The sequence below is a fragment of the Artemia franciscana genome, chromosome 8, assembly GCF_032884065.1.
Source record: "Artemia franciscana chromosome 8, ASM3288406v1, whole genome shotgun sequence".
Taxonomy (NCBI): Eukaryota; Metazoa; Arthropoda; class Branchiopoda; order Anostraca; family Artemiidae; genus Artemia; species Artemia franciscana.
The window spans coordinates 31,092,799-31,118,511 of record NC_088870.1 but is presented as its reverse complement, the minus strand read 5'-3'; the positions used below and the strand labels follow the sequence as shown (position 1 = coordinate 31,118,511).

Below are 25,713 nucleotides of genomic sequence, written 5' to 3'. Positions count from 1 at the left end.
ACACAACTACAACGGGGACACCGGGGAAAACAGGGGGATATAAATGACGACCGGGACACCGGGACAGGGAATGGTCGATTAGCAATCACCATCAACAAAGCTCAAGGGCAATCATTAGAATCATGAGGTATAGATCTGAATACAGATTGTTTTCCCATGGACCATTATATGTTGCATGTTCAAGAGTCGGTAAACCTGACAATCTATTTATATGCAAAGACAATGGGACAGCAAAGAATGTTGTATATTCGCAAGTTTTACGTAGTTAAAACCATATATATATATATATATATATATATATATATATATATATATATATATATATATATATATATATATATATATATATATATATATATATATATATATATATATATATCTATATTCACAGGTGAGACATAGGGACACAACTACAATGGCGCGTAACTATTATGGCGCGTAACGACTTACGCGCGCGGGGGGGCTTGGGGGGGGGGGGCGAAGCGCCCCCACCAACTAGGTGTTGGGGTGGCGCGAAGCGCCACCCCAACAGCTAGTATATATATAAAATTAATTGTCTGTATGTCTGTGGGTCGAGTGACGTCATGTTTGTGTTTCGACTGACGTCATGTTTGTTGATTGACGAAATTACACACCGGGACATCGGGACACAAATGACGACCGAGACACCGGGACATAGGGAATATGTAAATATTCCCTACATATTCCTACATAGGGAATATGATAGAAAATCCTGCGCCCTTTTCATTGAATTTATCTTCCCCCATGAAATATTCCTCCAAGGAAAGATCCTCCCATATAGCCCCTCCTCTGAAACCCCACACCCAAACCCAAAAAAGCCCCCTGAAAACGTCGGTACACTTCCCAATAACCATTACTGTATGTAAACATTGGTCGAAGTTTGTAACTTGCAGCCCCTTCCCCAGGGACTGTGGGGGGGGGGGTAAATCATTCCCATAGACATAGTTATTATGGTTTTCGACTATGCGGAACAAAATGGCTATCTCAAAATTTTGATCCGTTGACTTTGGGAAAAAATGAGCGTGGGAGGGGGCCTAGGTGCCCTCCAATTTTTTGGTCACTTAAAAAAAGGCACTAGAACTTTTCATTTCCGTTGGAATTAGCCCTCTTGCAACACTCTAGGACCACTTGGTTGATACGATGACCCCTGGAAAAAAAACCCAAATAAATAAGCACCCGTGATTTGTCTTCTGGCAAAAAATACGAAATCCCACATTTTTGTAGATCGGACCTTGAAATTTTTTCTATAGGGTTCTCTGATACACTTAATGCGATGGTGTGATTATCGTCAAGATTCTATGACTTTTAGGGGGTGTTTCCCCCCTCAGGCTCGTAACTTTTGATGACAAAGACTAAATTTGATGAAACTTATATATTTAAAATCAGCATAAAAATCCGATTCTTTTGATATATCTCTTAGCATCAAGATTCCGTTTTTTAGAGTTTCGTTTACTATTGAGCTGGGTCACTCCTTACTACAGTTCGTTACCACGAACTTTTTGATATAGTAACGGTTACTGGGAAGTGTAGAGACGTTTTCAAGGGAATTTTTTTTCTTAGGGGAGAGATTTGAGTGGGGGTTACGAGGGAGGATATTTCCATGGAGAAACTTGTCATAGGGGAAGAGAATTTCAATGAAAGGGGCTCAGGGTTTTCTAGCATTATTTGAAAAATACAATGAAAAATAAATATGAAAAGTTTTTTCTACTGAAAGTAAGGAGCAGCATTAAAACTTAAAACGAACAAAAATAAGCATATGGTTTTTAGAAATCAAACGTAGGGATAATTTTTTCAATAAAATGAAACTCTTGGTTGAAAATAAACATAGCCATTTATCAAGAGCAAGGAATAAGTTTCTTTTTCCTTTTATCAAAAATGAGAGATCCAGACTAAGTTTAAGATATCGACTTCCTGAGATTGCCAATAAATATAAACTACTTGATTTAATAAATGAGTCACCATCTCTCTATACATACAAAAAGAAATTGAAAGAGATAGTTCTTTCTGCCTATAGTAGTGGGGACTGAATGTAAAGTGGTTTATTTATAAATTAGTTTATAAGTCCCATTCGTGTCTACGAGTTGATTTTTTTTCCTCTCTCACACTCTTTCTTTTTTATGTACTCCGTGTGAGATATTGAGGTGTAATTCCTTCTTCTTTTCTCTCTCTCTATTGTTAAAGGAGACAAAACGAGTTGCCTCCCTGTCTCCTTTGTATAAGATTTATGTATATCGTTTCTTGTTTAATAAGGTCTAGTCTAATCATTATGTTAATCGTTCAGAGCCTTTTAATAAGTTTAATATTTTAAGCAATAATTGCAAAATCGAGTCGGTGCCAAAAAACTTGAGGCGAGCGGACAATCTTCCCCCTCGCCTGAAATCCCACTACTGGACCCCTTCCTTGCGGATCAGACGGTCTAAGCATGTATATACAGTTCCTCCTGCAGCTTCCCCCTTTTTCCCCTCCCCTCTGACCCTCCTTCTAACGCTAAATCAATTCTTCCTAAAATATCCACCTCCAGCGTTTCGACTACAACCCACAACGTTTAAAAGTAAAATATCTGCCCTTTCCAAGCACCTTACGAAACCCCACCCCCAGCCCAGTCATTTTATCCCTCGTGCCTACCCTGTCAAAGTGACTCAGGTCTGAGACTTTTTGCAGTTAATAATTGTCTTGTAATAAATCCTAATTGTTCTGCTCATGCTTCGTCCATATCCTTGCCCCCCCCACCTCCGAATCCTCAAGGCAAATCCTTCTCTTATACTCCTTCCCCAAAGCATACTAAAATTTAATTAAAACCCTACCCAGGAAATTTTCAAACCCATCAAGTTTCCCTGTCGCGATTCCCCAATCGGTTTGTTATTCCTAATTTGTAGTTACTAATGCTGAAAGTCTTAATCTTGTAAAGCCTACTGAACTTGAGGTGCTGTCAGAATCAAATTTGATAAATATTATAGCTCCTACTGAAGTCTAATCCCATGACCCAGGGTCCCCACGCCTGACAAATTATTCAGAGTTTATTAAACTCCGTTCTTCAGATCACCCACTCGGGAAAAAAGGTGGTGGAATTTTGTTTTTTACTAATAGTCACCTTTACGCAAAGGTTGCTCGAGTCTCTAGCTTATCCGAGTATGATGAAATCCTTTGATTAAGTGTTAGACCAAAAGTACTCCCTCGTCCATTTAGTATTATTGCAATAGCTGTTTTCTATTACTCCCCAAATCAAAAATATTGAGTCAAAACGTAATTTTATCCAGCAGTTATAGGCAAGTGCTGATTTTGTTATTTCTAAGTACCCCAATGCTGGCCTTTATTTAGTTGGCGATGCCAACGACCTTAAAATGAATTCTTTTTGTGCTTCACTTAAATTTAATTAAACTGTTACAGCACCGACGACTCGGAGAAATACCTCCCTTGAGGTAACTAATATGCACAATTTTACAGCCCTCCCTCAACTTTGCCCCCATTAGGTGGGAGTTATCATTTTTCCATTCCTTTGTCCTCATCCTCAAATTTTAAGAATTGTTTCTCAATAGCTTATAGGACTTACCGCTCTCTTTAAAATTTTGGTCTTCTTTCTTTTGGTATGTGGCTGAATACTGAAAATTGATCTGACATTTATAATTTACAAAGTCTTGATGAGAAAAGACCATGTTTCATAAAAGGTTAATTGATAAATATCAAATTTGTTTCCCAAAAAAAAAAGATTTAAAAGGTGCTCAAGTGATAAACCCTTTATTAATCAAATAATAAAAACACTAATTAGAACCAAATTGAAGCTTTCTAAAAATGGTAAACTCGATGAGGCATATATCCTACAAAAATCATTTAAAAGAGAAATTCGTAAATTGGCACGATCGTACTACAAAAATAAGATCGAAGAATTGTTCACTAATAAACCAAAAAACTGGTGTTCAGAGGTTAAAAAGCTATGCACCAGGAGTCTTGATCCGCTTAATTTCAACTTACCAGAGCCCCCTGATGTTACCGCAAACAGTTACCGTCCTGGCTGAGTGGATTGGTGCGTTGGATTCAGGATCCTGTGTATGAGAGGACGTGGGTTTGATTCCCGGTGTACCCAATTCTTCAGTTTGGGACGTGGGTCAGTGGCGTGACCCTATAATCTTAGCCAGAGTCGACCCAGCTCTAAATGGGTACCTGGAGAAATCTGGGGAAGGTAAACAGGAAGGGTGTGCGAAAGCACAGGATGGCTAGCCCCCAACCCCCCATTGCACTTCCTGGCTGAAGGGCCAAGAAACGGAGATCAGCACCGCCGGTACGGACTGTAAAGTCTAATGCTGTATCCTTTACCTTTTACCGCAAATAATCTAAATAAATTTCTCGCTTTCATTGTCTGGAGCCTTCCAGCATTGTCCATCCAATTATCAACAGGAGCCTCATCCCCTTCTTTTCCGACTGTTTCCCCGTCTGAGATAGAAAGAAGAATTGACAAATTAAGGAAGTCAATATTTGTCCTTTGGATATCCCGTTTCCTCTTATTAGAGCCTTCGGTGACTTCCTTTCTAAGCCCTTGTCTTTCCTGTTTAACAAAATTACAAAGCCTGGGCAAATTCCAAATATTTGGAAACAGGGTTTTATTACCCCTTTGAAAAAGAAAAACGGAAAGCCTGGCTTTCAAGGCGTTTGACCTATTACTCCTACTCCTATTTTCTCTAAATTGTATGAAGGATTCCTTGCAGATTTGCTAAAGGAAAAAATCCTACATCTTACTGACCTGAAGCAATTCGGAAACCTAAAATCAACTTCTACTTCCCACTACCTCGTTTCTCTTATTGACCACATCTGGAAAATCCTCGAAAGGCCTAATTTCTGGCTAAACTTAATTTCCATTGACCTTCAGAAAGCGTTTGATCTTGTTAACCACAATATTTTAATTGAGAAATTAGTTAGTAAGTTCAACATCCATCCCTTACTGGTAAAATTGATTGCCTTCTTTTTAAAAAATAGATCACAGGTGGTTAAATATCAGAACCATTACTCAAATTCTCTCCCTGTCTACAATGGCATACCCCGGGGTACTCTCCTAGGCCCCTTCCTTTTTTCTGTCATGATCAACAGCTTTGCAAAGGAAATTCTTGACCGATGGAAATTTTTTTATGACCTAACGATTGCTGAAAGTTGCTTCAGAAATTTAATAAGTGACCCTATGAGTATCCTCAATGAAATTGGAGGTGAGGCTTTGGACTTAGACATGACAGTAAACCCCTCTAAATCCATGATAATACTAATTTATTTCCTCAAATCCTCGCCCTGTTTTCTTAATCCTATCCTTCCTGAAATTTATGTGTCCTCAAATTACTTGGGGTCACAATTTCTTCAAATTTAAAGTGGGATATCCACGTTAAAGGCATCAACCATAAAGCCAATGTGTCTATCGCCCTCCTTAAGCTCCTAAATAAACATAGCGTCCCACCTTTTCACTCCTTAAGGATGTAAATGTCTTTTGTCCGCCCGCATCTTGAATACGCTTGTCCTGTTTGGCACCCTGGCATCTCTCGTGAAGAATCAGACAAAATTGAATCAATCCAAAAAAGAACCTTGCGAATAATTTTCAAAGAAGGCAAGGTACCTTACTCTCTGCTCCTAAGGAAACCTAGTTTGGAAACCCTTGAGCGAAGGAGGGTGTCGTTGTGCCTCCGTTTAAAAAAAATGCAATAACGAACCCTCGGACGGCAAGTATTTTCCCCAAAAATCACCCCCATCCAGATTACGACTGCCTCGATCTGTTTCTGAGCCCATCCCAGTTTTGTCCCCCATTCGCTGCGTTACTTCCGGATATGAAAAAACTTTTGTCCTGTTCATCACAGAAAAAATGAATAAAATATCAAACTAGTTTCTCCTCCATTTTTTTATTGCAGTGTCTTTTCCTGACTTGTATTTTGTTCAAGTTTAGTTTGACCGGTTTTTTTCTTTTAAGCTTTTTAATTAGCTTATTGCAGTTTATTTATTGACTCAAAATTGATTATTCATTATGATTTTCGTTTTTCGTTGTTTTTTTTTTTTAATTGTTAGTGCAACCATGTACTTTGTCGACTCCGAAGTCCGAATTTGGCCCTTTGAGGGCTTGTGATAGAGATCTTTTTCAAATAAACTTCTTATCTTGTCATATCTATCTTGGGCTGTGCTTCTGTTACGTACTCAGCCAAGATATCTACATCATTGGCGGAATCAAAGTCTATTATTGATAGCGTTGGACAACCCTGTCGCACTCCTTCGTCAATTGGTAGTTCTTTAGAGATTTCTCCATCTGCTCTTACAAATGCCCTCATTCCAACGTAACAAGCCTTAACTAGACAGACAATTTTTTCCGGCACTCCATCATCCCTCATGGCATCCCAGATAGTGTTCTTCTTCACCAAGTCAAATGCCGTTACAAAATCAATAAAGACTTGTATTGTTTCCTGCTGGTGTATAAGGTGGTGTTCCAGGATCTGTCTCAGGATAAAAATGTGATCGCAGCATTCCATACCAGGTCTGAATCCTGCTTGACTTGGTTTCGTCCGATCATTTCTAATATTTTTGAACCTATCTAACACTATTATTGTAAAAATTTTTTGCAGAATTCTGTCTAAGAGAAATTCCCTTATAATTTGTACAATGGGCTTGGTCCCCTTTTATAAATACAGGAATTACTACAGAGGTCCTCCACTCTTCAGGAATGTATTCATTGACCCAGACATCCGTGAGTAAGTTGTGGAGCTCTGCGATAGCCACTTCTGGAAGGGCATTGAGAAATTCAGCTGGTCATTTGACATGCCAGGGCTTTTGCTATCCTTTAATAGTTTTATGGCATAGATAGTTTCTTTTCTGCTTGGAGGGGTGATATTGCAATCTTCATACCCGGATGATGACTGTTGTCCCATACCTAGACTGTTGTGGGATGGAATGGGTTGGCTGTGGTCATTTTCTTGTGGGTGAAGGAGCTCTTGGAAGCGAGTACGCCATCGTTCGATACGATCTTATTTGCTCGTGAGGAGCTTGTTGTCCTTACTAAGTAGCGTGGGGGTAGATCTTTGCTTCTTTTTCCCGTTGATTCACCTAGGAGCTGGAAGAGTTTCTGTGATTCATTGTGTACAGTAGCTTTTCCCATTTCACAGGCTACATTAGACCAAAATTCTTGTTTATCTGCCTTAGCAGATTTGTAACAATCTTTGCGGAGCGCTTTAAAAGAAGCAGAGTGTCTATCAGTCAATTATTTCTTCTTTAAAGAGAGCTCTATTGTCTTCTGTGAAATAAGTCTTTCAGGTTTTTTGACCTTTACTCCGAGAATTTCTGTAGCTGCCTCTTTCACTTGATTTCAGAACTTGCTCTGTCGCTTTCCTTTTTTTAGCGATGGTTTAAAGTTTTCTTGCTCGGTCACGGCTCTTGTCTCGGTCTCAGAAATTGCTTGATTGGTCTTCAATTCTTGGTCATTATCTTGCAACACCGTAAAACAGTATGCAAGCTTGAGCTTATAGATTTCTTTATATTTCAGGGAGTTTAAGTTTCTCTGCGTCTAAAATGCATCTAGTTGCAGATATTTTTTTTTTGGAGCTGAGTCTGAATGTAACTTTTTATTTAAGCAAAAAGAAATGGTTGGATCCACTTTTTGATCCTGTGTCTGTCCCTCTGTACACTCTCGAGTCTTCAATATTGACATCCAGCGACGATAAACGAGTACATAGTCAATTTGAACACGGGTTCGACCATCTCGTGATCTTAATGTTTAAGTGTGGCACGGTTTGTGTTTTAACCTTGTATTAGCCAAACTGAGATTATTCAGCATAGCAAACACGAGAAGTTTAACTCCCTTAATATAACGGTCAACCTAACCGTGGTTGCCAATGGCCGATTTCAGAAATGTTTAACCGTTCCAATCCTGGAATTAAAGTCACCAACGATCACGAGGATGTCCATGCGAGGAACTTTGTTCAGAGTCAGCTGGAGGTTGGTATAAAAATTGTCTTTCAATTGGTCAGGGGCGTCACGAATAGAGACATTCGCACATTGTATTGTCAGGTTATTGCTCTGACCTTTTCAAAGGGCCATCACAATTTTGTCAGACACTGCTTCATAGTCCATGAGTCCCGATGCGATCTTGGGTGTCATGATTATTCCCACTCTTGCAAGGCCAGATTCATCCATTAGGCCAGAATTAAACAGAATGTCCCTTTTACCCGAAGGGACTATTATGCCAATTGTTTTTCTTCCATTCAATCTTGTCTCTGAAACAAAAAGCATATCAAGGCTATATAGACAGAATTATTCAGCTACGAAGGCTTGCGTTTGTGAACATTTCATAGAACAGAGGTTCCAGCAGCCGATATTCAGGCCTTGTCTCCTTATTAAGATGGTGGCTAGCTCACTTTTCGACAAGGTCGCCAGCCTAGACGCATTGCTTAAAGCTGGGAACACCGTAGCCAAATTCGCTCTCATATTAGACATATTCAACATAATTCTAGATGTTTCCTGGGTATGATTAACTGCAGGGGCCCTAGACCAACAGGTTGCCCGGAGCACGTTGTCCGTCACCTCGCTTGGCGTGAAGCTAGGTGACGTTTACACCCTCTCACCCCTTTGAGATGTTTGGCTGTTACAGAAAGTTATTCCTTTTACGAGAATATTGTGTGTGACATTGCTTCAAATAAGTAAATTGAAACACGTGAATTTTATAATGTGAATAAGAATAGTATTATTGACTTTAGAAAGACATATAACATAAATGAAATTACATTTTATTCTAGAAAATGAGACCCTGACTTTGCATACCAAGATGAGTACAAGTAGCAGCGTTGTAAGTGCAAAAAGGTATGGAAGCTCTACAATAGTGCAGCTGAACTTTAAAACTAAAGAAGAGTTAATATCGCAATCAAGTTTGGCATCATTGAATGTTGCCTTTTCCAAGTGACTCTGGCAATTGAAAAGCCAAAACAGTGCCTAAATTACTAAGGATTTGGGTATTTTGTAAGGGAACGTAAGAACCCTCTTGAATGTAATAAATGTGGAGGGGATCACACTAACAAGAACCAAACATGTTCTTCTCAAATTGTTAATTGTACTGATTGTTGAGGGAATCATCGTAGCAAGAGCTTGCTGTGTCCAGAGCTTGAGAAGTAAATCCATGTCCAAAGGGCATAGGGAAGATCGGTGATGGTGCTCGTGACAAGCTTCTAACTCTCGAAAGACTAATCAGTAGTTATGAATTTGGGTGCATCATTGAACACCTTCTATGTGCTTATAATGTCTCACAGCTAGAGCTCTCGTGTGACCACAAGTTCATTCTTCGGCCCGCTAAACTGACGTCTGGCCTTCCTTCCGGCGGCCTAGCAATTCCAGTGAATAAGAAGTTTTCTTGCTCTCTTTCTGAATCTTCCGATGTATATATTTCAGTCGATTTTTGTTCTTTTATTTTAATGTATGTGTATATTCCAACGAAGTACCTAAGTGGGTCCTCTTCGTAAATTTGCCACAGCTTGTGCTTCGCTTTTAGAATCCATTCATAGGGTTCGGTCAGCAAATAAGTCAGTATCTATTTGCGGTGATTTAAACATGGTTTTGAAAAATGAAAATGTGCCGCTGACTCAACTATTACTTTCTACTCTGCTACCTGCTACCTGGTGTTTTTCTGCTACTAAAATCGAAGCTGTTTTCTTATGTGCATAACTCGGGGTTCACTTCCAATTTGGATTTCGTTCTAACAAACGCCCAACAGATGCAGGGTACCATGGTTGGTTGACGTTTCAAGCGACATCCTAACAAGCGATCACTTGAGTTCGCAGTGGCGACTTACCTATTCTCTGCCTCTTCATGTACAAAAGCCTAAGTGATTTTTTAAACCTTGCTGGAATCGTCTTTATCTCTCTCTATGTCAGAGAACATTAGGTTCTATGTTGTCGAAAAGCCGGATTTCATTTCAACTTTTATGTACGTCCATAAATGGGAACACTCGTGATTTGGAATTTTTACTTGGCGGAATTAGTTCATTCGATGAAGGCTGCTGCTTCAGTCTTTCTTCCTTTTGCCAAAGTTCGGATTGGGACAAGTAAAAGAGGTTAAAGTGAAGATGGTAAACTTCAAAGTGCTAAACATCGACATAATTTCTGGTTTCGTACTTTGGCCAGCTGTGGTTATCCAAGGTCAGGTCGTTTATTTCAAATCATCAAATACACGAAGCGTGTATATAGAAATGCTGTACGGCAATGGAAACGGCGTCAAATCTGCAATCTTTTGCGGGATATCAAAAATAACCCCAGCTATTGTGGCGTTACGTGTCAAAATTTACCTCGACTTGTTCATCTGAGGACAATCTGATTGACTTAGGCTCTTGGGGAAGTCATTTTTCCTCATTATTTTCTGAAGATCCACCTCCTCTTGCCGCAACAATTAGATTTATGCTTTTGGGTCATTTTGCAAAGCTAGACCATGCTAAAAAATATATCATTATCACGCCAGCTTCTATTCCGGCACATATCTGCCGTCTTGAACCAGGTAAAGCATCGGGTTCAGACGGCCTGCAGCTCAAATACCTGATGTACGGGAAACTAAAATGGTTTGAACATCTTGCTATTTTGTTTTAGGCTTGTATTGTCCAGCAGTATGTTGCTGATGCGCTATGCGAAGGTCTATTAACGTGCACTTTTAAGAAAAATAAAGACCCGAAATCCTGTGACGCATATAGATCAATTACTGTATGTTCGACGATTGGGAAGCTTCTTGAAAGGCTTATCTATAATGAAATTAGCACGAAAATTGATCATGGCGTCAAAGAATTTGGTTTTCGGGAAGGTCTTGGCGTGCAGTACGCCCATGCAACTCTTCTAGCGATTCTTGAAAGGTATAAAAAGGCAAAAAGTAACCTCTGCGTTTGTACCATTGATATTTCAAAGGCTTTTGACTCCATTCTTCACTTCCAAGCAATTCTATCTCCTTAGAAGTGGAGATAACCCATTTGTTTACATCTGCCTGTGGCAATGGTATCATAACTCCTCAATCCAGATCCATTTGTAGCCACCTGATAAGAAAAATGACTAGTTCTCTCTCCACCATTGTTCATTGGCATTGGGCCAAAAGACCAAGCTCAGACTTATTAGATAAATTTGTTAAGATTATTTGTTTGTTTCATTTCCAATAATTTTTTTTCTTTTCTCATATCCTGTATAATTTATTTTAGAGTTATCATACTTGTATTTTATTTGTCTATATTTTTAAATCTGGATTTAGGTGATAGGTTATTAGTTAGTATTGTATTACTTATTATAAATGTGTTGCATGTAGATTATAATTGCTGTTTGACATTGCAAATTGTATTATTTGATTAATGTGTTTAAGACACAGGCAATTTGCGCAGGTGAATAAAACCGCCTGCCAATAAAAACGTTAATGATACATAATCATGTTCAGTGAATATTGAACAAAGTGACTCACAAGCAAGCTAGTGATTACTTAAGGAACAGAATAAATGCGATACGAACACGGATGTCCTTTTGGGCGAATATATCAAACCCCAAAGAGCAACAGCAACCTATTCAATGCTCATTGGGGTTTATTACGTTGTATTATGACCCTTCTTTGTTTAGAAGATAGCTACAGGAGCGGATAAAGAGCAAAATCTTGGGACAGGTCCAATGTGACAAAGGTGCCAATAATTGACCAAATTGACAAATTTATTCTAAAAAACAGTGAAAAAAGAAAAACAGGGAAAGAGGGCACCAGAAAAAAATCTTAGGGGTGGGGTCTCCCCGGTCCTCCTGGATCCGCCAGCGGATAGCTAGATAAGTAAAGAAGACACTAGTAAGTTTTTCGAGGACAGATGTAATTTGTATATCCCCCGGAAGTGTGCCTGTGGCCACGAGACGATTTTAAATGTAAATTCGTTGAAGTGAGTTTATTCCAAACGTGAGTGCTATGAATATAAATCAATTCGTGTTGACACATATTTAACCCGTTCAAAACTCCCGTTTCGTGAAATTTTGCTTTTCATTTACTGTTGGCTGGAGAAAAAACAACAACAGAGTTTTGCTAGCAAGAACAAGAAACTGGATCTTTAGCCGTGGTATACGTATAACGGAAAAGGTTTAATTTTATTGGTTAAAAACTAATTTTAGTTTTTAATATTAAAATCTAATTTTACGATTTCAATTCTTCAAAACAGCTCCCTAACTACTTTCAAATATAAGGACAAGAAAAAATGTTCGTTATATTTAGAAAAAGTTACGTTTTTACATTTTTTCCATCATCTATATAACTCTTTGGTTGCAGTTTTTTATACAAGATGAGTAATATTGCTAATTTGATGAACCATCAGCCCTGTCAATACTCCAAAGGTCCACTGTGATCCTCCGTATGTGTAAAGGTAAGAGACAAGAATTGGGCCCAAAACACAAAAAAAGGCTCCACTGGCCGATAAAAATCCCATCCATACATGCTGAAAGAAAATAAAAGATTCTTAAAAATTATAAAGCAAGATGTGATATATACTGAGAAAGAGTAAAACAGTCACAAAAATTATAAAGCAAAATGTGATACATGTTGAAGAAGAATAAAACACTCATAAAAATTATAAAGCAAGATATGATACCTGCTGAAAAAGATTTATTAAGTAAGATCATTCATAGTCATTCATAATCATTCAAAGAATAAGTCATTCATAAAATTTTAAAGCAATATGTGATATTTGTTGAAAAGAATAGAAAATTCATAAGAATTATTAAGACTTGATATATGCTGAAAAAGAATACAACATTCATAAAAGTTATTAAGCAAGATATGCCACGATAGAATAAATCTTTTGAATAATTTTTTTTTAATTTTCTTTTCTACTTTTTTTTCTTTTGGAATGGTCAACCCACCTATGATTTTATTCGCACCATCGTTAAGTGCCATATTCAACGTTTATTCTTGTTGGATTTGTTTTAAAATAAAAAAATAATTGAAAACGCCTCGACAGTTATCACTGAGCATTCATGCAGTGTGGTTCTCCGCTGTGTAAAGTGAATTTGCTATAGCCACGCCCTTAGGATACAGTATTTATTTCACTGAGAACAAGCTCGATTGAATAGGATTTCAGATTTGCATTTGGTGAAAGCGGGCCCTAGTAATAGCTGGGTTTATTACAGAACGGGGCCCTTGCGATTATGTTTCACTCGATGATGTTTTAGTATATTAGATAGGCAAAGCGGCATTATCGTCAACTAGTAAAGGCAGTGACAAAAGAGCATTTTGACTGGCGGATGGACAAAATGCTACATTTAATTTCGTAGTTACAGACTGAAAATAAACTACTCAAGACTGAAAGACTACAAGACTACTCAAGACTATAAAATAAATTGCTCAAGACTGAGCTCGTCCAAGTGAAGATTTCTACTTTGTGAACAGAACTATATTCAAGACAAAATAACATCATTATACACGGAATTGAAGCGTCACAAGGCTAGAAAATCTTCGGCAGACTGTAGCCTCATTTTTTGAGGCTAAGCTTGGAATATCAAACGCTAACCAAATACGTATGAGTGCCATTTATCTTATTTCAAAGAAATTTAGTAGACCAGAACCAGAGAGTGTTCTGAGCCTCCTTCTGAGAAAGAAGGAGAAAGTTCTGATCCTGAGTATGATAACCAAATTTCATACCGGAATTGTGTCGTCACCAATACTGGTGTGTCGTCACCAATGTAGATGATTTTGAAGGTAAGATTCAAACCATTGCAGGGCTATCCCTCTCACTCCGGTATGTTGCAGCTTCCCCAGTAAGAATGTATGATCCATACTCTCAAATACTTACTTGATATCTGCACATTGTGTGCAGATATCAAGACTATCTGAACAGATCTATATTCGACATACGCCAACTGTGAGGTCGGATTTTTCGCCTGACATCGTCTGTGCTAAGGCTTACAATACCCTACCGTTTGAACTGAGAGGTAGGAGCTCCGTTGGTTCTTTCAAAAAGAGAATAAAAAATTATCTTGTTTTGAATTAGTTTAGTTTGAATAATGGTTCTAAATAGAAAAGTGATTTTAGCCATTATTGAGTTTTTTTTGTGTGGGGGTTGGAGTCGTTTCCTCCTTGATGAAGAGGTGGGGACTTGTAAGGATGGTTTTGTTGGTGGGGGCCATGTTTGTATTGAGGAGTGGAGGGAGAGCCATAGTGTGTATTTATTTTTGAGGTAATAAGGGACTCAGCATGCATTTTTACATAGAGATTATGTATGTTATGACTGTTATAATTTTTTTAATAAACCCGAATGAACTGAACTGAAACTGACAAAGCCATTCAAAATATCTTTAATATATCATAGGCAGCGCATTAGCGCTGCCTAAGTAAAGAACGATGTTGGCACAATCCATTATTTATTACTATTAATTTTTTTTTTGTCTTATACCTGGACACTTGTCGCAGAAGCCTTAAAAAGGACTCATTCGATTGAAAATTAAAATGGCCAGCCATTTTTATCAGTCGAAAGTGATTGGAGGGCAAATAACCCCCTCCCACGCCCACTTTTTCCCCAGACACATCTAGTCAGAATTCTGAGATAGAATTTGGCTCAACATTGTTCAAAGGTCTGGAAATTTTGTCTTTAGAATGACACACACACCCCTACAGCCCCCAGGGCAAAAGTTTTAATTTATCCCCCAGGGGCATACAAGGTTTTTTATAAAAAGCGTTGTCGTAGAAACTTCAAAAAGGATTCATTCGATTGAAAATTGAAAGGGGTGGTAACTCTTATGATAGTTGTGAGTTATCGGAGGGCGAATGCCCCCCCCCACCCTACGCCCATCACTTCTCCAAGCACTTGCGGTCAAAATTTTAATATGGTGATTTTTTTCAATATAGTTGAAAAGTCTGTAAATTATATCTTCAAAGATGACACCCCCCCCCTCATGGCCTTCAGGACAAGGGTTATATTGGGTTCTTATAGAAGGCATTGTCGTAGAAACTTCAAAAAGGGCAAATTCGATTGCAAATTTGGAGGACTAATGCCTTTTTTATTATTCGAAAGTGACCGAAAGGCAAGTGCCCCCCTTCCGGACCCATCATTTCTTAAAACACTTCCAATCTAAATTTTGAGATAGCCATTTATTTCAACGTAGTTGAAAGTTCCGGAAACTATGTCTTTGAGGATGAAAAAGCCCCCCAGCCCTCAAGGCAAGGATTTTAAGTTAGGCCTTGGAGGCATATTAGGTTTTTATTGAAAGTGTAGTCATAGAAACTTTGAAGGGGGCTCATCGGATTGGTAATCAATAGCTCTAGCACCCTTTTTAAGAGTAAAATTGATTGGAGGGCAGATATCCCACGCCAAACACATAGACGTTGCATTCTCCCGATATGCGTCTAATAGACATTTCGAAATAGACATTTTCTTCAAAATAGTCAAAATATCATATAATAATGCTTTTGGGGTTAAAAAAAACCCCTAGAGTCTGGGATAAGGGTTGTAATCTATACCCCTGGAGCATTTAAGGTTTTTATGGAAGGGATGATTCTATAATCTTTAGAAGAGGGTCATTTGGTTGAAAATTGGAAGTTCTAGTTCCTTTTTAAGAGTCAAAAGTGATGGAGAGCAGTAAAACAACCCATTCCCCCAACTGACCCTCTTCACAAAACAAATTTGATCAAAATTGTAAGATTGCGATTTTGCTCAAATTAATCCTAGGAACATATAACATGACTCTAAGATTGACACAATCCACCAGTGTCCAGGGAATAAGGTTATAAGTCACGTCCTGGGGACATATAAGGTTTTTAGGGAATGGCTGGTCGTATAAACTTCAGATGGGGCTCATTTGATTTGAAATTGGAAGATATAATAATAATAATAATAATTTTATTTTTGCCCACTCATACAAGAAAAAGGAAAAGCGAAGCAATACAAAAAAGGAAAAGGAAAAACAAGAACTCTCAGCATTAAAGAACAAAATTAAGTAATAAAATGTTCATTCGCACTAGTAGATCAGATGTAGAGGCAAAAACTCGAACATTGTTTCCAGCGGCTTTTTTTCTGTACTTTTTTCAGTAGATGGCAATTCACTTAGTAATTCAGATAACATACAATTACTCGCAATGAGAAGAAGTTGATACCTTACACTCAATCTCAACCTTTCATTTTTAATAAATGAGAGAATAAACCTGTTCCTAGCACTTGATAGATGACAATGGTGATTTTTTCATCAAGAGTTTCAGTCCATTCAAAAATGACCAAACATATCTGGACTGATTGGAAATACACTAATTTTGTGGACTACACTAATAACCTAATTTTCTACTATTATTTCATGAAAAAATTGTTGTCTTTGGAGTTGAGCCCGAGAATCCCTGGTAATAAGCTGGAGCTTCCAACCCTGTGCCAACAGACACACCCGGCGACCACTTCATAGTTATCAATTGCAGACAATACTGTTATATGCAAATCAAATAACTTGAAATATGAATCAAACACGCATTTTGCTTTGTATAGTGACGGAATAAATTCGTTTTAAAAGAATGTAAAGAATTGGCATATCTTCAATCAAGCGAAGTGGCCTAGCTAGCCTCAAGCTGGCTTTTTTTTCAAGCATTTATCTTTAATTAGTGAATAAAAGGCCACGGTGAGTTGGCAGTCATGCATACTTTTTGCTCAGTTATTCCTGTCAAATGTGCAGTGCTGTTGGCCAAATTCTTGCCAAAATCACAAGATTAAAATATCGGCTATACCTTTAGGCAAAACAAAAGTACTTTTTGTAAGTTGTTTGGACTTCTTTCAATGCATTTTCTTCGTCTTGCACGTGTGCCAGTGTAACCTCCAACAGCTTTGAAGTCTGCTCAATTTGATTTGTCAATTCTGATCAACGCGATTCTAAGCCTAAAAACAAATAGCAGTTGAATAAAAATGGATTATAAATATTTCGTTAGTTTAAAGTAATGAATAACTTTATTAGGCTGAAATTTCTAACTTGTAGATTTTGTGTAGGTTATAAGAAAACTTGTATAATACGTTAAGAAACGTAAAGACGTACCAGTATCATATCATAAGTACACAAATAGGGGTAGTGAGCGTTCAGGCCCGTTTTCGCCAAAAAATTCAGTGTTTTTACGATTCTCTTTATGTACCTTATCTCATGTATCTTATTACATAAAAAAAACTAGTTTTTTAACTGAAAGTAAGGAGCGACATTAAAACTTAAAACGAAAAAAATTACTCCGTATATGAAATGGGTTGTCCCCTCCTCAATCCCTCGCTTTTTACGCTAAAGCTTTTAATTGTTTTTAAAAGCAGAATTTTGGCAAAGAGTCAAACTTTAGCGTAAAGAGCGAGGGATTGCGGAGGGGACAACCCATTTCATATACGGAGCAATTTTTGTTCGTTTTATGTTTTAATGTCGCTCCTTACTTTCAGTTAAAAAAACTAGTTTTTTTATGTAATTTCTGAACGTTTTTGAATTAATTCATGTTTGATTTTGGCTCTCCACACATAAATTATTAAAATGAAATTTGCATATTAATTCCTTTTTTGGCTAAATGGCTTTCTCTTAGTTTTGATCAGACGATTTTGAGAAATATGGGATGGGGAAGGAGGCCTAGTTGCCATGCAATTTTTTGGTTACATAAAAAGGCAACTATAAATTTTAATTTTTAACGAATTTTTTTATTAGTAAAAAATATACGTAACTTAAGAATTAAGTTGCGTAGCTAACTGTTATATTCTTTAATTTTTATTATGTATATGAGGGGGTTTGTACCCTCGTTAATACCTCGTTCTTTACACTAAATCGTATGTTTTCTCCCAATTCTTTGAGAATGACCCCTGAATCAGAAAGTCCGCAGAATAGATAGTTGAAATTACTAAAAATACTATAGCATAAAGAGCGAGGTATTTATCTCCTCCTAAATACCTCGCTCTTTATGCTAAAGTATTTTTAGAACCCTCATATGCGTAATAATCTCTGTTCGTTTTAAGTTTCAATGCTACTCTTTACTTTCAATTGAAAAAACTTTTCCATGTTTAATTTTTAATTGTTTTTTTTTATAGTAATTTTAGAAAATCCTGCGCCCTTTTCATTGAATTTCTGTTCCCCCATGACATATTTCTCCAAGGAAAGATCCTCCCACATAGCCCCCTCCCCTCAACCCCACCCCCGAAACCAAAAAAAAATCCCCTGAAAACGACTGTACACTTCCCAATAACCATTACTATATGTAAACACTGGTCGAAGTTTGTAACTTGCAGCCCCTCCCCCAGGGACTGTGGGGGAGTAAGTCATTCCCAAAGACATAGTTATTATGGTTTTCGACTATGCAGAACAAAATGGATATCTCAAAATTTTGATCTGTTGACTATGGAGAAAAAACGAGCGTGGGAGGGGGCCTAGGTGCCCTCTAATTTTTTTGGTCACTTAAAAAGGGCACTAGAACTTTTCATTTCCGATATAATGAGCCGTCTTGCGACATTCTAGGACCACTTGGTCGATACGATGACCCCTGGGGAAAAGAAAAAAACAAAACAAACCAATAAACACGCACCCGTGATTTGTCTTCTGGCAAAAAATACGAAATTCCACATTTTTGTAGATAGGAGCTTGAAAATTTTGCTATAGGGTTCTCTGATACTTCAAATGTGATGGAGTGATTTTCGTTAAGATTCTGTGACTTTTAGTGGGTGTTTTCTACTATTTTCTAAAATAAGGCAAATTTTTTCAGGCTCGTAACTTTTGATGAAAAAGACTAAATTTGATGAAAATATATATATTTATATATTTAAAATCAGCATGAAAATTTGATTCTTTTGATGTATATTTTAGCTTCAAAATTCCGTTTTTTAGAGTTTCGTTTACTATTGAGCCGGGTCACTTCTTACTACAGTTCGTTACCACGAACTGTTTGATACAGATTGCTTTTTGACAAAGGTCAGAAACTTGTTCCTGAGCGTGTCCGAAATCTCAAGTATGCAGAATTAATTTCGCATTCGTCTGGAATTCTTCGAAGAATTCTCAGTCCGGACTAGAATTTCATCTGTAATTATCGCAGGGTTATGACGTCAAAAACCCCACGAAAAAATTCTACGAAATTGCAGCATTTATCTGAGGTTTTTCAGAAGAAACTAAAGAAAGATTACATAAAAAAAACTAGTTTTTTAACTGAGAGTAAGGGGCGACATTAAAAGTTAAAACGAACAGAAATTACTCCGTGTATGAAATGGGTTGTCCCCTCCGCAATCCTTCGGTATTTACGCTAAAGCTTTTAATTGTTTTAAAAAACAGAATTGTGGCAAAGAGACAAACTTTAGCGTAAAGAGCGAGGGATTGCGGAGGGGACAACCCATTTCATATACGAAGTTATTACTGTTCGTTTTAAGTTTTAATGTCGCTCCTTACTCTCAGTTAAAAAAAATAGTTTTCTTATGTAGTTTCTGAACGTTTTTGAATTAATGCATGTTTGATTTTGGTTCTCCATACATCAATTATTAAAATGAAATTTGCATATTAATTCCTTTTTTGGCTAAATGGCTTTCTCTTAGTTTTGATCAGACGATTTTGAGAGATAAAGGGTGGGGAAAGAGGCATAGTTGCCCTGCAATTTTTCGGTTACATAAAAAGGCAACTACAAATTTTAATTTTTAAAGAATGTTTTTATTAGTAAAAAATATAAGTAACTTAAGAATTAACTTACGTAACAAACTTTTATATTCTTAAATTTTTATTATGTATATGAGGGGGTTTGTACTCTCGTTAATACCTCGCTCTTTACACTAAATCGTAAGTTTTGTCCCAATTCTTTAAGAATGACCCCTCAATCAGAAAGGCCATAGAATAAATAGTTGAAATTACTAAAAACACTATAGCATAAAGAGCGAGGCATTTATCTCCTCCTAAATACCTCGCTCTTTATGCTAAAGTATTTTTAGAACCCCTCATATGCATAATAATCTCTGTTCGTTTTCAGTTTCAATGCTACTCCTTACTTTCAATTGAAAAAACGTTTTCATGTTTATTTTTTCATTGTTTTTTTATAGTAATTTTAGAAAATCCTGCGCCCTTTTCATTGAATTTCTATTCCCCCATGACATATTTCTCCAAAGAAAGATCCTCCCACATAGACCCCTCCCCTCAAACCCACAACCCCACCCCCAAAACCAAAAAAAAATCCCCCTCAAAAGTTCTGTACACTTCCCAATAACCATTATTATATGTAAACACTAGTCGAAGTTTGTAACTTGCAGCCCCTCCCCCAGGGACTGTGGGGGAGTACGTCATTCCCAAAGACATAGTTGTTATAGTTTTTGACTATGCGGAACAAAATGGCTATCTCAAAATTTTGATCCGTTGACTTTGGATAAAAATGAGCGTGGGAGGGGGCCTAGGTTCCCTCCAATTTTTTCGGTAACTTAAAAAGGGCACTAGAACTTTTCATTTCCGTTAGAATGAGCCCTCTTGCGACATTCTAGGACCACTTGGTCGATACGATGACCCCTGGGAAAAAAAAAACAACAAATAAACACGCACCCGTGATTTGTCTTCTGGCAAAAAATACGAAATTCCACATTTTTTTAGATAGGAGCTTGAAATTTTTGCTATTGGGTTCTCTGATGCGCCGAATGCGATGGTGTGATTTTGTTAAGATTCTATGACTTTTAGGGGTTGTTTCCCCCTATTTTCCAAAAAAAGGCAAATTCTCTCAGGCTCGTAACTTTTGATGACAAAGATTAAATTTGCTGAAACTTATAGATTTAAAATCAGCATGAAAATCCGATTCTTTTGATGTATGAAGAAAGATCTGTTTCCAGAGAGATTTCAAATTCCAAAAATGTGTGACAGAAAAAACTTCCAGTGTAAGTGGCTAAGAATATCTCGGTTAAAAAAAAATTATTTGTGATCAGCAGCTTTTAGATGATTATTATTAAAAATGTAGATCTTCACCTTGCTCAGTGATCATAGAGCTTTAATTGTATGATAACTGCTAAATACAATGATCATTGACTTCTTGTTCTGTTATTCTTGAAGCAAAAAAATTAAGCTGTTGTAAACAAAGAGAAAACACAAAATTACTCATGCCCTGCTAAAGGATTACCTCTAAGCAGAGTAATAGCTGATCAGCAGTTTTTTGATAGTTGTTTAATAAAGTGATTGTTAATATTCTAGTTGAGTGACTTCTTGTTATCTCAGAAAGGGGTAAGGTTAGGAAAATGAAACTTTCAGGGGTGGGTTTACAGGCTAAAGTATATCCTGGGAAGGAATTCTAGAGTACCCACCTCCACTCCTCCCTCTAGAGAGCCCTGAAATTCGCCTATCTCACAGGTTTGACAAGTTTAACAGGTTTGTCAAAATTGAAATTTTTACAAAACAACATTTTATCTTAAGTTTTAGTTACCAGTTGCTTTTTCTCTGCCTTAAGTTCTGAAAATGCAATTCATGTTATGAGTAGAATTCTGAGCCATATTAATGTTTTTTTTTTTTAATTTAGGAAATGTATTGCCATATCTTTGAAACCTTATAAATTTGGATTGAGCAAAGTTGTGAAGCTGAAAACAATTTTGTTGTACTTCATTCAACAGAAGATCTATTTTGCAAGATTTCACTTTTATAACACATATTTTGAAGGTCAGGGCCCTCTAGAGGAAGAAGAAGTAGAGGTAGGTACTTCAAAGTACCTTCCAAGGACATATTTTAGCTTGCAGATGCATCCCTGAAAGTTTCATTTTCCTAACATAACCCCTTTCTGAGATAGCAAGAAGTCAATCAACTAGAATTTTACCAAATGATTTTCTTTCAAATAAAATTGATCTACCCTAAATAGGGTGATAATCCTGTCTTCAAGCAATCATCACATTAAAGCTGCAAACCCATTGTTAACATCACAATGCAAATAAGCTGAAATAGCAGTATAATTGACTAAGTATTAGTGCAGTATTAGCATTTTAACCATGGTCTATCTCCTTTAGAATTATGTTTGAGTAACCTGATGTGAGCTACCTCTTCTAATCAGGACAGGGCTTTAAACTAATTTCCCAGGGATGAAAAATATGGTAGCTTTTCCTTTAACTACATATATTTAACTATATCGTGTATCAGACACAAATTTATTTTTAAGGTTTTTGATCTAAAGGATTTTTTTTAACTTGGTCAACTATCAGAGACAACACCTTACCCATTCTTGAAATTATACTAAACAAATCTGATAAATTCTAGCAGGATCCAATTTGGTGATATTTTGCTATGTACATTTATTCCATCTTTCATTTAAATTTGATACTCCTTTCACTAACTTCAGCAAATCAACAAAAAATTCCACTTTTTGTGTATAGAACCCCCTCCTTTTTCCCTATTTGACCTAAGATCAATGAAAAACACTTTAAAAGCCTTAGCCTTTTCAACCTAGGGTCATAGTCTCAGAATCTCAATCAAACAGATGGATGGACAAATAGATACTGCAATGTCTGTGTTATCTATAGTTAACATATTTGATCCCAGAAAAGATTTAACAAATTTTATCTTTGTCACATCAAATTTAGCATGATGATGAACTTGATATTTGCCTTGTAGTGTACTTTTCAAATAATATTTATCAAAAATAAAAAAAGTCTTATTTTTGCTGTTTAAGATGTTTATGATTTTACAGAATGTTAAATTTGAGTGTGGGTGTGTGCTAGGATTAACAATGCTTATGACAGCAAAGGTCCTTCCATTTGTGGCACCACAGAGTATTGAATCCCTGACCCTAAACTCCTGAGTCAACTGTCATATTTGACATATGTGAAAAAATGTATTTAATTTTTTTTGGCTCCTAGAGGTGTAGTTGAAAATAGTCAGAGCTTTGGGGTGTGAATCCCCTTATTTGTCCTGTTGGAAGGAGGCTAGGACTGTACTGGCAATTTTCATAGTTTCTTGTTAATCTTATAATCTCAATTTTTGCAATTTTTTGTTTCTTTACCACTTCAATGGTATTCTATGAACCTGTTCTTGTTCTTTGTAATATGCCTTTACTGTATTTGGGATATATATGTAGGCTTCTCTTTGATACTCTACAATAGCATCCTTATTTAGATCAGGTTGCATATAGCTTTTTCTAAATGTTGTCAAGTCTCTTAAGTCACTTATACCTGATGCTTTCCCTAATGTTTTTAGTTGGTAAAAAAAAATCCAAAGAAAGTTCCCATTGAAAAAGCCCAAAAGTGAGATTGAATTTATCAAAGCTTGGAGGTTTGCCCCTTCAGTCTGTTGAAAGAAAACAGATTCATAATTGAAGCTTTGTTCATTTCAATCTTAAGATTGACCTACATTTGTGACAACTCATTAAATGATTGTAAAGGGATACTTTTATTTATTTATTTGTCTTGTTTGAATTCTAAATGATTTTTCTTTAATTCTTTAAATTGATATACATTCCTTACAAATTAATTAGTTGCACCACAGTTCCATTTGCAAGTTTTGACCTACTTTGTAACCCTTGGTCTCAAAATTGCATATAAATTTATTGAAGTTAGGGAACATAGAACTCCTGTCTGTTTGAAGAAAATGGGTAGATGTAAGTTGGTTTAATTACACTAAAGTCCTAGGGCCATTGCAATTAAAACAAAAGAATAAAGATTAACTATAAAATACTTGACATTACATAAGTATAACAGTCACAAAGAAAAACCATTCACCAAATTTTACTTTTGTGCTCAGTTGCCAACCTGACCAATTGCCTAAATTTTTAAACCTTGCAAAACATTCACCAGCCATTTCTCATGACCCATACTCTTGTCTATACATCAACAATTCATTGAAAAGGAACAACTACCCTACTGACATTTCTTCATTTGTACTTATGTTTAATAAGTTTAAAAGAAAGCTTATATGGCTAAGTCAGAAGCCCAGTAAAGGACCAGGTGGTCCTTTAACCAGGAAGTGCAATAGGAAACTAGGGGCCAGCCATCCTGTGCTTTTGCATGCCCTTCCTGATTACTGTCCCCACATTTCTTTAGGTAACCTTTTAAAGTTGGGCCAATTCTAGCTGAGCTAACAGAGTCACATCACTGATCCCTGTCCCAAACCAAATAAACTGGTAATGCCAGGAATTAAACCTGTGCCCTTAAGAAAAAGGATTCTCAAGCTAGAGAGCCAGCCACTTAGGAAGGAACACAAATGTGACCACAGAACAACAATTGTTTGAAAAAAGAAAATATTTAAAAAAAAACTCAAGTCATAGTTGCTGCCCATAAACAATATGCATTTTATTTAGACAAATTAAATTTAAGACAGGCATCAACAAAACTCCATCAGGAATTGTATTTACTTAGGATACAATAAGCAATATGAAAGCTTAGCTTTGTGACATTCTAGTTTTGAAATAATACAAAATAAGAAAAATTATGTTCTATTTGTTTTCCACAAGCTCATTTGAGACCGCAATATGCCCATGGTGCACTTATAATCTCTCTAAAATACTTTAAACAGAAGGAATTGTAAAGACAATTGTTCTGATCAGCAAGAAACATATTAACATAGTTCTCTAAACTTAGAACTTTTTAAGACAACTTTTTAGCAAAGCAAATGCAAAACAAAAGAATTCAGCTAAAAGGTGTTAAAATATAGGACAAATATAATTGGTCTAAATAATCAAGGCCTATAAACACAACTGCCTTCTAATCTCAATTCTTTGTGTTTCTCATTCTTAGCAGCAGCTTTGTAATGGAAAATCTCAGTTCTATTAGCCTACTAGATATGATCTAGATGGTTCTGGAGACATTTACATTTTATTTTCTCTAGAGATATATTTAGTGCATAAGTGGATGTGCACTATGTTACAAATCTAATGATCACCCAATTTGCATGACCACTAGATTTCAAAGGCCAGAGAAAATTCGATCCTTGAATCTAGTGATGACCTTTGATCTTGATTGCCATAATAAAAAAGTCATGGGCCTTACTTATTGTTAGGCATAGGCCTACCAAAGACTATAGTAAATGCTGGATATACCCAGTGTCTGACCTAGGCTATCCAAAATCGAAGTCTTGACAATTGTGCATGCATTATCTGTAAGAGAAAAAATTGCTCCTCCATCAGACAGAGCAAAAGAATGTCTAGTACTTTAATTGGCAGTAGTAGCAAAGTGATTAGGAGCTACATGGAGGGTGTGTTCCAGGGACTTACTGTAGTAACCGAATGGTTACTATTTCCGTTCCTAGCGGGAAAATGGTTACTGCCCAACCCACTGGGAACGAGAATAGTTACTGCCGGCAGTAACCGCAGTAAGTGATTTTCTTACCGTGCTCAAAAGAATGGTAAGCCCAGTAAGTACATAATTCACCTTCTTCAATAAAAATCTCATTCAACAAAAAATAAATATGGATAAGAATGAAGTAATGGAATATGAAGTTATTTGCTTGGAAGAAGGTGGGACAGTGATTTTGCAAAAGAAAGATCTGAGCCAGGTTAGTAAATCACCATATTTTGGGATCAACATTAAAGGACACCCTGAGTAGTAGGCTATCTATTAGCAAGTAGGTTAAATCAATGAAAAACTTATTATTTAATTCAAAGTTTTCAATGTTTTCTGGCATATCCAGGCAAAATTATTACCTTAAATTGCCATTTGGAATCATTCTAAGGATTGACTTCTTCCAGGTAACATTGAGGCTCCATTAAATTGCCACATGGTAGCATTTTAAGCATTGACTCCTTTTAGGCTCTGTAAACAGGCCTAGGTGAAGTATTACAGATAAGTTGAGGATTTATGGGCTG

At 36.7% G+C, this 25,713-nt stretch overlaps 2 long non-coding RNA genes across 3 annotated transcripts in view; one reads left to right on the top strand and one right to left on the bottom strand.

The window, feature by feature from the left end:
• Window positions 1-25,713, top strand: part of LOC136030285 (uncharacterized) — a 50,519-nt gene that overhangs the window by 1,751 nt on the left and 23,055 nt on the right. The window lies entirely within an intron of this gene.
• On the bottom strand, window positions 12,198-25,128 carry LOC136030284 (uncharacterized). Of its 2 annotated transcripts, none has more exons than XR_010618228.1 (3): window positions 24,961-25,128; window positions 16,708-16,855; window positions 12,198-12,445 (listed from the first exon to the last, which is right to left on the bottom strand). It is a non-coding gene; the product is annotated as an uncharacterized LOC136030284 (long non-coding RNA). The 2 variants fall into 2 exon arrangements; XR_010618229.1 differs by having other exon boundaries at window positions 25,060-25,128.